Source organism: Pongo abelii, chromosome 16 (assembly GCF_028885655.2).
Source record: "Pongo abelii isolate AG06213 chromosome 16, NHGRI_mPonAbe1-v2.0_pri, whole genome shotgun sequence".
NCBI lineage: Eukaryota > Metazoa > Chordata > Mammalia > Primates > Hominidae > Pongo > Pongo abelii.
The window spans coordinates 12,615,585-12,630,165 of record NC_072001.2 but is presented as its reverse complement, the minus strand read 5'-3'; positions in this window follow the sequence as shown (position 1 = coordinate 12,630,165).

Genomic DNA, 14,581 nt, shown 5'->3' with positions numbered 1-14,581 from the left:
GCATCGTGAAGAACTTTCTGAGAATGCTTCTCTGTAGTTTTTAGGTGAAGATATTCCATATCCCAGCTCAGGCCTTGAAGTGCTCCAAATAACCACTTGCAGATTTTACCAAAAGAGTGTTTCAAAACTGCTCTTTCTACAGGTAAGTTCAAGTCTGTGAGTTGAATGCACTCAACACAAAGAAGTTTCTGAGAATGCTTCTGTTCAGTTTTTATGTGAAGATATTTCCTTTTCCAGCATAGGCCTCAAACGGCTCCAAATATCCACTTGCAGATTCTACAAAAAGAATGTTTCCAAACTTCTCTATCAATTGGTAGGTTCAACTCTGTGAGTTGAGTGAACTCATCACAAAGAAGTTTCTGAGAATCCTTCTCTCTAGTTCTTATGTGAAGATATTTCCTTTTCCAACATAGGCCTCAAGGTGCTCCGAATAAACACTTGCAGATTCTACAAACGTAATGTTTCAAAACTGTTCTATCAAAAGAAACCTTCAAGTCTGTGAGTTGAATGCACTCATCACACAGAAGTTTCTGAGAATGCTTCTGTCTAGTTTTTAGGGGAAGATATTTCCTTTTCCAGCATAGGCCTCAAAACGCTCCAAATATCCTCTTGCAGATTCTACAAAAAGAGTGTTTCAAAACTGTTCTATCAAAAGGAAAGTTCAACTCTGTGAGTTGAATGAATGCATCGTGAAGAACTTTCTGAGAATGCTTCTCTGTAGTTTTTAGGTGAAGATATTCCATATCCCAGCACAGGCCTCGAAGTGCTCCAAATAACCACTTGCAGATTTTACCAAAAGAGTGTTTCAAAACTGCTCTTTCTACAGGTAAGTTCAAGTCTGTGAGTAGAATGCACTCAACACAAAGAAGTTTCTGAGAATGCTTCTGTTCAGTTTTTATGTGAAGATATTTCCTTTTCCAGCATAGGCCTCAAACGGCTCCAAATATCCACTTGCAGATTCTACAAAAAGAGTGTTTCCAAACTTCTCTATCAATTGGTAGGTTCTACTCTGTGAGTTGAATGAACTCATCACAAAGAAGTTTCTGAGAATCCTTCTCTCTAGTTTTTATGTGAAGATATTTCCTTTTCCAACATAGGCCTCAAGGTGCTCCGAATAAACACTTGCAGATTCTACAAACGTAATGTTTCAAAACTGTTCTATCAAAAGAAACGTTCAAGTCTGTGAGTTGAATGCACTCATCACACAGAAGTTTCTGAGAATGCTTCTGTCTAGTTTTTAGGGGAAGATATTTCCTTTTCCAGCATAGGCCTCAAAACGCTCCAAATATCCTCTTGCAGATTCTACAAAAAGAGTGTTTCAAAACTGTTCTATCAAAAGGAAGGTTCAACTCTGTGAGTTGAATGAATGCATCGTGAAGAACTTTCTGAGAATGCTTCTCTGTAGTTTTTAGGTGAAGATATTCCATATCCCAGCACAGGCCTCGAAGTGCTCCAAATAACCACTTGCAGATTTTACCAAAAGAGTGTTTCAAAACTGCTCTTTCTATAGGTAAGTTCAAGTCTGTGAGTTGAATGCACTCAACACAAAGAAGTTTCTGAGAATGCTTCTGTTCAGTTTTTATGTGAAGATATTTCCTTTTCCATCATAGGCCTCAAACGGCTCCAAATATCCACTTGCAGATTCTACAAAAAGAGTGTTTCCAAACTTCTCTATCAATTGGTAGGTTCAACTCTGTGAGTTGAATGAACTCATCACAAAGAAGTTTCTGAGAATCCTTCTCTCTAGTTTTTATGTGAAGATATTTCCTTTTCCAACATAGGCCTCAAGGTGCTCCGAATAAACACTTGCAGATTCTACAAACGTAATGTTTCAAAACTGTTCTATCAAAAGAAACGTTCAAGTCTGTGAGTTGAATGCACTCATCACACAGAAGTTTCTGAGAATGCTTCTGTCTAGTTTTAAGGTGAAGATATTTCCTTTTCCAGCATAGGCCTCAAAACGCTCCAAGTATCCTCTTGCAGATTCTACAAAAAGAGTGTTTCAAAACTGTTCTATCAAAAGGAAGGTTCAACTCTGTGAGTTGAATGAATGCATCATGAAGAACTTTCTGAGAATGCTTCTCTGTAGTTTTTAGGTGAAGATACTCCGTATCCCAGCTCAGGCCTCGAAGGGCTCCAAATAACCACTTGCAGATTTTACCAAAAGAGTGTTTCAAAACTGCTCTTTCTACAGGTAAGTTCAAGTCTGTGAGTTGAATGCACTCAACACAAAGAAGTTTCTGAGAATGCTTCTGTTCAGTTTTTATGTGAAGATATTTCCTTTTCCAGCATAGGCCTCAAACGGCTCCAAATATCCACTTGCAGATTCTACAAAAAGAGTGTTTCCAAACTTCTCTATCAATTGGTAGGTTCAACTCTGTGAGTTGAATGAACTCATCACAAAGAAGTTTCTGAGAATCCTTCTCTCTAGTTTTTATGTGAAGATATTTCCTTTTCCAACATAGGCCTCAAGGTGCTCCGAATAAACACTTGCAGATTCTACAAACGTAATGTTTCAAAACTGTTCTATCAAAAGAAACGTTCAAGTCTGTGAGTTGAATGCATTCATCACACAGAAGTTTCTGAGAATGCTTCTGTCTAGTTTTTAGGGGAAGATATTTCCTTTTCCAGCATAGGCCTCAAAACGCTCCAAATATCCTCTTGCAGATTCTACAAAAAGAGTGTTTCAAAACTGTTCTATCAAAAGGAAGGTTCAACTCTGTGAGTTGAATGAATGCATCGTGAAGAACTTTCTGAGAATGCTTCTCTGTAGTTTTTAGGTGAAGATATTCCATATCCCAGCACAGGCCTCGAAGTGCTCCAAATAACCACTTGCAGATTTTACCAAAAGAGTGTTTCAAAACTGCTCTTTCTATAGGTAAGTTCAAGTCTGTGAGTTGAATGCACTCAACACAAAGAAGTTTCTGAGAAGGCTTCTGTTCAGTTTTTATGTGAAGATATTTCCTTTTTCATCATAGGCCTCAAACGGCTCCAAATATCCACTTGCAGATTCTACAAAAAGAGTGTTTCCAAACTTCTCTATCAATTGGTAGGTTCAACTCTGTGAGTTGAATGAACTCATCACAAAGAAGTTTCTGAGAATCCTTCTCTCTAGTTTTTATGTGAAGATATTTCCTTTTCCAACATAGGCCTCAAGGTGCTCCGAATAAACACTTGCAGATTCTACAAACGTAATGTTTCAAAACTGTTCTATCAAAAGAAACGTTCAAGTCGGTGAGTTGAATGCACTCATCACACAGAAGTTTCTGAGAATGCTTCTGTCTAGTTTTAAGGTGAAGATATTTCCTTTTCCAGCATAGGCCTCAAAACGCTCCAAGTATCCTCTTGCAGATTCTACAAAAAGAGTGTTTCAAAACTGTTCTATCAAAAGGAAGGTTCAACTCTGTGAGTTGAATGAATGCATCGTGAAGAACTTTCTGAGAATGCTTCTCTGTAGTTTTTAGGTGAAGATATTCCATATCCCAGCACTGGCCTCGAAGTGCTCCAAATAACCACTTGCAGATTTTACCAAAAGAGTGTTTCAAAACTGCTCTTTCTATAGGTAAGTTCAAGTCTGTGAGTTGAATGCACTCAACACAAAGAAGTTTCTGAGAATGCTTCTGTTCAGTTTTTATGTGAAGATATTTCCTTTTCCAGCATAGGCCTCAAACGGCTCCAAATATCCACTTGCAGATTCTACAAAAAGAGTGTTTCCGAACTTCTCTATCAATTGGTAGGTTCAACTCTGTGAGTTGAATGAACTCATCCCAAAGAAGTTTCTGAGAATCCTTCTCTCTAGATTTTATGTGAAGATATTTCCTTTTCCAACATAGGCCTCAAGGTGCTCCGAATAAACACTTGCAGATTCTACAAACGTAATGTTTCAAAACTGTTCTATCAAAAGAAACGTTCAAGTCCGTGAGTTGAATGCACTCATCACACAGAAGTTTCTGAGAATGCTTCTGTTTAGTTTTTAGGTGAAGATATTTCCTTTTCCAGCATAGGCCTCAAAACGCTCCAAGTATCCTCTTGCAGATTCTACAAAAAGAGTGTTTCAAAACTGTTCTATCAAAAGGAAGGTTCAACTCTGTGAGTTGAATGAATGCATCATGAAGAACTTTCTGAGAATGCTTCTCTGTAGTTTTTAGGTGAAGATATTCCATATCCCAGCACAGGCCTCGAAGTGCTCCAAATAACCACTTGCAGATTTTACCAAAAGAGTGTTTCAAAACTGCTCTTTCTACAGGTAAGTTCAAGTCTGTGAGTTGAATGCACTCAACACAAAGAAGTTTCTGAGAATGCTTCTGTTCAGTTTTTATGTGAAGATATCTCCTTTTCCAGCATAGGCCTCAAACGGCTCCAAATATCCACTTGCAGATTCTACAAAAAGAGTGTTTCCAAACTTCTCTATCAATTGGTAGGTTCAACTCCGTGAGTTGAATGAACTCATCACAAAGAAGTTTCTGAGAATCCTTCTCTCTAGTTTTTATGTGAAGATATTTCCTTTTCCAACATAGGCCTCAAGGTGCTCCGAATAAACACTTGCAGATTCTACAAACGTAATGTTTCAAAACTGTTCTATCAAAAGAAACCTTCAAGTCTGTGAGTTGAATGCACTCATCACACAGAAGTTTCTGAGAATGCTTCTGTCTAGTTTTTAGGGGAAGATATTTCCTTTTCCAGCATAGGCCTCAAAATGCTCCAAATATCCTCTTGCAGATTCTACAAAAAGAGTGTTTCAAAACTGTTCTATCAAAAGGAAGGTTCAACTCTGTGAGTTGAATGAATGCATCGTGAAGAACTTTCTGAGAATGCTTCTCTGTAGTTTTTAGGTGAAGATATTCCATATCCCAGCACAGGCCTCGAAGTGCTCCAAATAACCACTTGCAGATTTTACCAAAAGAGTGTTTCAAAACTGCTCTTTCTACAGGTAAGTTCAAGTCTGTGAGTTGAATGCACTCAACACAAAGAAGTTTCTGAGAATGCTTCTGTTCAGTTTTTATGTGAAGATATTTCCTTTTCCAGCATAGGCCTCAAACGGCTCCAAATATCCACTTGCAGATTCTACAAAAAGAGTGTTTCCAAACTTCTCTATCAATTGGTAGGTTCAACTCTGTGAGTTGAATGAACTCATCACAAAGAAGTTTCTGAGAATCCTTCTCTCTAGTTTTTATGTGAAGATATTTCCTTTTCCAACATAGGCCTCAAGGTGCTCCGAATAAACACTTGCAGATTCTACAAACGTAATGTTTCAAAACTGTTCTATCAAAAGAAACATTCAAGTCTGTGAGTTGAATGCACTCATCACACAGAAGTTTCTGAGAATGCTTCTGTCTAGTTTTTAGGGGAAGATATTTCCTTTTCCAGCATAGGCCTCAAAACGCTCCAAATATCCTCTTGCAGATTCTACAAAAAGAGTGTTTCAAAACTGTTCTATCAAAAGGAAGGTTCAACTCTGTGAGTTGAATGAATGCATCGTGAAGAACTTTCTGAGAATGCTTCTCTGTAGTTTTTAGGTGAAGATATTCCATATCCCAGCACAGGCCTCGAAGTGCTCCAAATAACCACTTGCAGATTTTACCAAAAGAGTGTTTCAAAACTGCTCTTTCTACAGGTAAGTTCAAGTCTGTGAGTTGAATGCACTCAACACAAAGAAGTTTCTGAGAATGCTTCTGTTCAGTTTTTATGTGAAGATATTTCCTTTTCCAGCATAGGCCTCAAACGGCTCAAAATATCCACTTGCAGATTCTACAAAAAGAGTGTTTCCAAACTTCTCTATCAATTGGTAGGTTCAACTCTGTGAGTTGAATGAACTCATCACAAAGAAGTTTCTGAGAATCCTTCTCTCTAGTTTTTATGTGAAGATATTTCCTTTTCCAACATAGGCCTCAAGGTGCTCCGAATAAACACTTGCAGATTCTACAAACGTAATGTTTCAAAACTGTTCTATCAAAAGAAACGTTCAAGTCTGTGAGTTGAATGCACTCATCACACAGAAGTTTCTGAGAATGCTTCTGTGTAGTTTTTAGGGGAAGATATTTCCTTTTCCAGCATAGGCCTCAAAACGCTCCAAATATCCTCTTGCAGATTCTACAAAAAGAGTGTTTCAAAACTGTTCTATCAAAAGGAAGGTTCAACTCTGTGAGTTGAATGAATGCATCGTGAAGAACTTTCTGAGAATGCTTCTCTGTAGTTTTTAGGTGAAGATATTCCATATCCCAGCTCAGGCCTTGAAGTGCTCCAAATAACCACTTGCAGATTTTACCAAAAGAGTGTTTCAAAACTGCTCTTTCTACAGGTAAGTTCAAGTCTGTGAGTTGAATGCACTCAACACAAAGAAGTTTCTGAGAATGCTTCTGTTCAGTTTTTATGTGAAGATATTTCCTTTTCCAGCATAGGCCTCAAACGGCTCCAAATATCCACTTGCAGATTCTACAAAAAGAATGTTTCCAAACTTCTCTATCAATTGGTAGGTTCAACTCTGTGAGTTGAGTGAACTCATCACAAAGAAGTTTCTGAGAATCCTTCTCTCTAGTTCTTATGTGAAGATATTTCCTTTTCCAACATAGGCCTCAAGTTGCTCCGAATAAACACTTGCAGATTCTACAAACGTAATGTTTCAAAACTGTTCTATCAAAAGAAACCTTCAAGTCTGTGAGTTGAATGCACTCATCACACAGAAGTTTCTGAGAATGCTTCTGTCTAGTTTTTAGGGGAAGATATTTCCTTTTCCAGCATAGGCCTCAAAACGCTCCAAATATCCTCTTGCAGATTCTACAAAAAGAGTGTTTCAAAACTGTTCTATCAAAAGGAAAGTTCAACTCTGTGAGTTGAATGAATGCATCGTGAAGAACTTTCTGAGAATGCTTCTCTGTAGTTTTTAGGTGAAGATATTCCATATCCCAGCACAGGCCTCGAAGTGCTCCAAATAACCACTTGCAGATTTTACCAAAAGAGTGTTTCAAAACTGCTCTTTCTACAGGTAAGTTCAAGTCTGTGAGTAGAATGCACTCAACACAAAGAAGTTTCTGAGAATGCTTCTGTTCAGTTTTTATGTGAAGATATTTCCTTTTCCAGCATAGGCCTCAAACGGCTCCAAATATCCACTTGCAGATTCTACAAAAAGAGTGTTTCCAAACTTCTCTATCAATTGGTAGGTTCTACTCTGTGAGTTGAATGAACTCATCACAAAGAAGTTTCTGAGAATCCTTCTCTCTAGTTTTTATGTGAAGATATTTCCTTTTCCAACATAGGCCTCAAGGTGCTCCGAATAAACACTTGCAGATTCTACAAACGTAATGTTTCAAAACTGTTCTATCAAAAGAAACGTTCAAGTCTGTGAGTTGAATGCACTCATCACACAGAAGTTTCTGAGAATGCTTCTGTCTAGTTTTTAGGGGAAGATATTTCCTTTTCCAGCATAGGCCTCAAAACGCTCCAAATATCCTCTTGCAGATTCTACAAAAAGAGTGTTTCAAAACTGTTCTATCAAAAGGAAGGTTCAACTCTGTGAGTTGAATGAATGCATCGTGAAGAACTTTCTGAGAATGCTTCTCTGTAGTTTTTAGGTGAAGATATTCCATATCCCAGCACAGGCCTCGAAGTGCTCCAAATAACCACTTGCAGATTTTACCAAAAGAGTGTTTCAAAACTGCTCTTTCTATAGGTAAGTTCAAGTCTGTGAGTTGAATGCACTCAACACAAAGAAGTTTCTGAGAATGCTTCTGTTCAGTTTTTATGTGAAGATATTTCCTTTTCCATCATAGGCCTCAAACGGCTCCAAATATCCACTTGCAGATTCTACAAAAAGAGTGTTTCCAAACTTCTCTATCAATTGGTAGGTTCAACTCTGTGAGTTGAATGAACTCATCACAAAGAAGTTTCTGAGAATCCTTCTCTCTAGTTTTTATGTGAAGATATTTCCTTTTCCAACATAGGCCTCAAGGTGCTCCGAATAAACACTTGCAGATTCTACAAACGTAATGTTTCAAAACTGTTCTATCAAAAGAAACGTTCAAGTCTGTGAGTTGAATGCACTCATCACACAGAAGTTTCTGAGAATGCTTCTGTCTAGTTTTAAGGTGAAGATATTTCCTTTTCCAGCATAGGCCTCAAAACGCTCCAAGTATCCTCTTGCAGATTCTACAAAAAGAGTGTTTCAAAACTGTTCTATCAAAAGGAAGGTTCAACTCTGTGAGTTGAATGAATGCATCGTGAAGAACTTTCTGAGAATGCTTCTCTGTAGTTTTTAGGTGAAGATACTCCGTATCCCAGCTCAGGCCTCGAAGGGCTCCAAATAACCACTTGCAGATTTTACCAAAAGAGTGTTTCAAAACTGCTCTTTCTACAGGTAAGTTCAAGTCTGTGAGTTGAATGCACTCAACACAAAGAAGTTTCTGAGAATGCTTCTGTTCAGTTTTTATGTGAAGATATTTCCTTTTCCAGCATAGGCCTCAAACGGCTCCAAATATCCACTTGCAGATTCTACAAAAAGAGTGTTTCCAAACTTCTCTATCAATTGGTAGGTTCAACTCTGTGAGTTGAATGAACTCATCACAAAGAAGTTTCTGAGAATCCTTCTCTCTAGTTTTTATGTGAAGATATTTCCTTTTCCAACATAGGCCTCAAGGTGCTCCGAATAAACACTTGCAGATTCTACAAACGTAATGTTTCAAAACTGTTCTATCAAAAGAAACGTTCAAGTCTGTGAGTTGAATGCACTCATCACACAGAAGTTTCTGAGAATGCTTCTGTCTAGTTTTAAGGTGAAGATATTTCCTTTTCCAGCATAGGCCTCAAAACGCTCCAAGTATCCTCTTGCAGATTCTACAAAAAGAGTGTTTCAAAACTGTTCTATCAAAAGGAAGGTTCGACTCTGTGAGTTGAATGAATGCATCGTGAAGAACTTTCTGAGAATGCTTCTCTGTAGTTTTTAGGTGAAGATATTCCGTATCCCAGCTCAGGCCTCGAAGGGCTCCAAATAACCACTTGCAGATTTTACCAAAAGAGTGTTTCAAAACTGCTCTTTCTACAGGTAAGTTCAAGTCTGTGAGTTGAATGCACTCAACACAAAGAAGTTTCTGAGAATGCTTCTGTTCAGTTTTTATGTGAAGATATTTCCTTTTCCAGCATAGGCCTCAAACGGCTCCAAATATCCACTTGCAGATTCTACAAAAAGAGTGTTTCCAGACTTCTCTATCAATTGGTAGGTTCAACTCTGTGAGTTGAATGAACTCATCACAAAGAAGTTTCTGAGAATCCTTCTCTCTAGTTTTTATGTGAAGATATTTCCTTTTCCAACATAGGCCTCAAGGTGCTCCGAATAAACACTTGCAGATTCTACAAACGTAATGTTTCAAAACTGTTCTATCAAAAGAAACGTTCAAGTCTGTGAGTTGAATGCACTCATCACACAGAAGTTTCTGAGAATGCTTCTGTCTAGTTTTTAGGGGAAGATATTTCCTTTTCCAGCATAGGCCTCAAAACGCTCCAAATATCCTCTTGCAGATTCTACAAAAAGAGTGTTTCAAAACTGTTCTATCAAAAGGAAGGTTCAACTCTGTGAGTTGAATGAATGCATCGTGAAGAACTTTCTGAGAATGCTTCTCTGTAGTTTTTAGGTGAAGATATTCCATATCCCAGCACAGGCCTCGAAGTGCTCCAAATAACCACTTGCAGATTTTACCAAAAGAGTGTTTCAAAACTGCTCTTTCTATAGGTAAGTTCAAGTCTGTGAGTTGAATGCACTCAACACAAAGAAGTTTCTGAGAATGCTTCTGTTCAGTTTTTATGTGAAGATATTTCCTTTTCCAGCATAGGCCTCAAACGGCTCCAAATATCCACTTGCAGATTCTACAAAAAGAGTGTTTCCGAACTTCTCTATCAATTGGTAGGTTCAACTCTGTGAGTTGAATGAACTCATCACAAAGAAGTTTCTGAGAATCCTTCTCTCTAGATTTTATGTGAAGATATTTCCTTTTCCAACATAGGCCTCAAGGTGCTCCGAATAAACACTTGCAGATTCTACAAACGTAATGTTTCAAAACTGTTCTATCAAAAGAAACGTTCAAGTCTGTGAGTTGAATGCACTCATCACACAGAAGTTTCTGAGAATGCTTCTGTTTAGTTTTTAGGTGAAGATATTTCCTTTTCCAGCATAGGCCTCAAAACGCTCCAAGTATCCTCTTGCAGATTCTACAAAAAGAGTGTTTCAAAACTGTTCTATCAAAAGGAAGGTTCAACTCTGTGAGTTGAATGAATGCATCGTGAAGAACTTTCTGAGAATGCTTCTCTGTAGTTTTTAGGTGAAGATATTCCATATCCCAGAACAGGCCTCGAAGTGCTCCAAATAACCACTTGCAGATTTTACCAAAAGAGTGTTTCAAAACTGCTCTTTCTACAGGTAAGTTCAAGTCTGTGAGTTGAATGCACTCAACACAAAGAAGTTTCTGAGAATGCTTCTGTTCAGTTTTTATGTGAAGATATCTCCTTTTCCAGCATAGGCCTCAAACGGCTCCAAATATCCACTTGCAGATTCTACAAAAAGAGTGTTTCCAAACTTCTCTATCAATTGGTAGGTTCAACTCCGTGAGTTGAATGAACTCATCACAAAGAAGTTTCTGAGAATCCTTCTCTCTAGTTTTTATGTGAAGATATTTCCTTTTCCAACATAGGCCTCAAGGTGCTCCGAATAAACACTTGCAGATTCTACAAACGTAATGTTTCAAAACTGTTCTATCAAAAGAAACCTTCAAGTCTGTGAGTTGAATGCACTCATCACACAGAAGTTTCTGAGAATGCTTCTGTGTAGTTTTTAGGGGAAGATATTTCCTTTTCCAGCATAGGCCTCAAAACCCTCCAAATATCCTCTTGCAGATTCTACAAAAAGAGTGTTTCAAAACTGTTCTATCAAAAGGAAGGTTCAACTCTGTGAGTTGAATGAATGCATCGTGAAGAACTTTCTGAGAATGCTTCTCTGTAGTTTTTAGGTGAAGATATTTCATATCCCAGCTCAGGCCTTGAAGTGCTCCAAATAACCACTTGCAGATTTTACCAAAAGAGTGTTTCAAAACTGCTCTTTCTACAGGTAAGTTCAAGTCTGTGAGTTGAATGCACTCAACACAAAGAAGTTTCTGAGAATGCTTCTGTTCAGTTTTTATGTGAAGATATTTCCTTTTCCAGCATAGGCCTCAAACGGCTCCAAATATCCACTTGCAGATTCTACAAAAAGAATGTTTCCAAACTTCTCTATCAATTGGTAGGTTCAACTCTGTGAGTTGAGTGAACTCATCACAAAGAAGTTTCTGAGAATCCTTCTCTCTAGTTTTTATGTGAAGATATTTCCTTTTCCAACATAGGCCTCAAGGTGCTCCGAATAAACACTTGCAGATTCTACAAACGTAATGTTTCAAAACTGTTCTATCAAAAGAAACCTTCAAGTCTGTGAGTTGAATGCACTCATCACACAGAAGTTTCTGAGAATGCTTCTGTCTAGTTTTTAGGGGAAGATATTTCCTTTTCCAGCATAGGCCTCAAAACGCTCCAAATATCCTCTTGAAGATTCTACAAAAAGAGTGTTTCAAAACTGTTCTATCAAAAGGAAGGTTCAACTCTGTGAGTTGAATGAATGCATCGTGAAGAACTTTCTGAGAATGCTTCTCTGTAGTTTTTAGGTGAAGATATTCCATATCCCAGCTCAGGCCTTGAAGTGCTCCAAATAACCACTTGCAGATTTTACCAAAAGAGTGTTTCAAAACTGCTCTTTCTACAGGTAAGTTCAAGTCTGTGAGTTGAATGCACTCAACACAAAGAAGTTTCTGAGAATGCTTCTGTTCAGTTTTTATGTGAAGATATTTCCTTTTCCAGCATAGGCCTCAAACGGCTCCAAATATCCACTTGCAGATTCTACAAAAAGAATGTTTCCAAACTTCTCTATCAATTGGTAGGTTCAACTCTGTGAGTTGAGTGAACTCATCACAAAGAAGTTTCTGAGAATCCTTCTCTCTAGTTTTTATGTGAAGATATTTCCTTTTCCAACATAGGCCTCAAGGTGCTCCGAATAAACACTTGCAGATTCTACAAACGTAATGTTTCAAAACTGTTCTATCAAAAGAAACCTTCAAGTCTGTGAGTTGAATGCACTCATCACACAGAAGTTTCTGAGAATGCTTCTGTCTAGTTTTTAGGGGAAGATATTTCCTTTTCCAGCATAGGCCTCAAAACGCTCCAAGTATCCTCTTGCAGATTCTACAAAAAGAGTGTTTCAAAACTGTTCTATCAAAAGGAAGGTTCAACTCTGTGAGTTGAATGAATGCATCATGAAGAACTTTCTGAGAATGCTTCTCTGTAGTTTTTAGGTGAAGATATTCCATATCCCAGCACAGGCCTCGAAGTGCTCCAAATAACCACTTGCAGATTTTACCAAAAGAGTGTTTCAAAACTGCTCTTTCTACAGGTAAGTTCAAGTCTGTGAGTTGAATGCACTCAACACAAAGAAGTTTCTGAGAATGCTTCTGTTCAGTTTTTATGTGAAGATATCTCCTTTTCCAGCATAGGCCTCAAACGGCTCCAAATATCCACTTGCAGATTCTACAAAAAGAGTGTTTCCAAACTTCTCTATCAATTGGTAGGTTCAACTCCGTGAGTTGAATGAACTCATCAGAAAGAAGTTTCTGAGAATCCTTCTCTCTAGTTTTTATGTGAAGATATTTCCTTTTCCAACATAGGCCTCAAGGTGCTCCGAATAAACACTTGCAGATTCTACAAACGTAATGTTTCAAAACTGTTCTATCAAAAGAAACCTTCAAGTCTGTGAGTTGAATGCACTCATCACACAGAAGTTTCTGAGAATGCTTCTGTCTAGTTTTTAGGGGAAGATATTTCCTTTTCCAGCATAGGCCTCAAAATGCTCCAAATATCCTCTTGCAGATTCTACAAAAAGAGTGTTTCAAAACTGTTCTATCAAAAGGAAGGTTCAACTCTGTGAGTTGAATGCATGCATCGTGAAGAACTTTCTGAGAATGCTTCTCTGTAGTTTTTAGGTGAAGATATTCCATATCCCAGCACAGGCCTCGAAGTGCTCCAAATAACCACTTGCAGATTTTACCAAAAGAGTGTTTCAAAACTGCTCTTTCTACAGGTAAGTTCAAGTCTGTGAGTTGAATGCACTCAACACAAAGAAGTTTCTGAGAATGCTTCTGTTCAGTTTTTATGTGAAGATATTTCCTTTTCCAGCATAGGCCTCAAACGGCTCCAAATATCCACTTGCAGATTCTACAAAAAGAGTGTTTCCAAACTTCTCTATCAATTGGTAGGTTCAACTCTGTGAGTTGAATGAACTCATCACAAAGAAGTTTCTGAGAATCCTTCTCTCTAGTTTTTATGTGAAGATATTTCCTTTTCCAACATAGGCCTCAAGGTGCTCCGAATAAACACTTGCAGATTCTACAAACGTAATGTTTCAAAACTGTTCTATCAAAAGAAACATTCAAGTCTGTGAGTTGAATGCACTCATCACACAGAAGTTTCTGAGAATGCTTCTGTCTAGTTTTTAGGGGAAGATATTTCCTTTTCCAGCATAGGCCTCAAAACGCTCCAAATATCCTCTTGCAGATTCTACAAAAAGAGTGTTTCAAAACTGTTCTATCAAAAGGAAGGTTCAACTCTGTGAGTTGAATGAATGCATCGTGAAGAACTTTCTGAGAATGCTTCTCTGTAGTTTTTAGGTGAAGATATTCCATATCCCAGCACAGGCCTCGAAGTGCTCCAAATAACCACTTGCAGATTTTACCAAAAGAGTGTTTCAAAACTGCTCTTTCTACAGGTAAGTTCAAGTCTGTGAGTTGAATGCACTCAACACAAAGAAGTTTCTGAGAATGCTTCTGTTCAGTTTTTATGTGAAGATATTTCCTTTTCCAGCATAGGCCTCAAACGGCTCAAAATATCCACTTGCAGATTCTACAAAAAGAGTGTTTCCAAACTTCTCTATCAATTGGTAGGTTCAACTCTGTGAGTTGAATGAACTCATCACAAAGAAGTTTCTGAGAATCCTTCTCTCTAGTTTTTATGTGAAGATATTTCCTTTTCCAACATAGGCCTCAAGGTGCTCCGAATAAACACTTGCAGATTCTACAAACGTAATGTTTCAAAACTGTTCTATCAAAAGAAACGTTCAAGTCTGTGAGTTGAATGCACTCATCACACAGAAGTTTCTGAGAATGCTTCTGTGTAGTTTTTAGGGGAAGATATTTCCTTTTCCAGCATAGGCCTCAAAACGCTCCAAATATCCTCTTGCAGATTCTACAAAAAGAGTGTTTCAAAACTGTTCTATCAAAAGGAAGGTTCAACTCTGTGAGTTGAATGAATGCATCGTGAAGAACTTTCTGAGAATGCTTCTCTGTAGTTTTTAGGTGAAGATATTCCATATCCCAGCTCAGGCCTTGAAGTGCTCCAAATAACCACTTGCAGATTTTACCAAAAGAGTGTTTCAAAACTGCTCTTTCTACAGGTAAGTTCAAGTCTGTGAGTTGAATGCACTCAACACAAAGAAGTTTCTGAGAATGCTTCTGTTCAGTTTTTATGT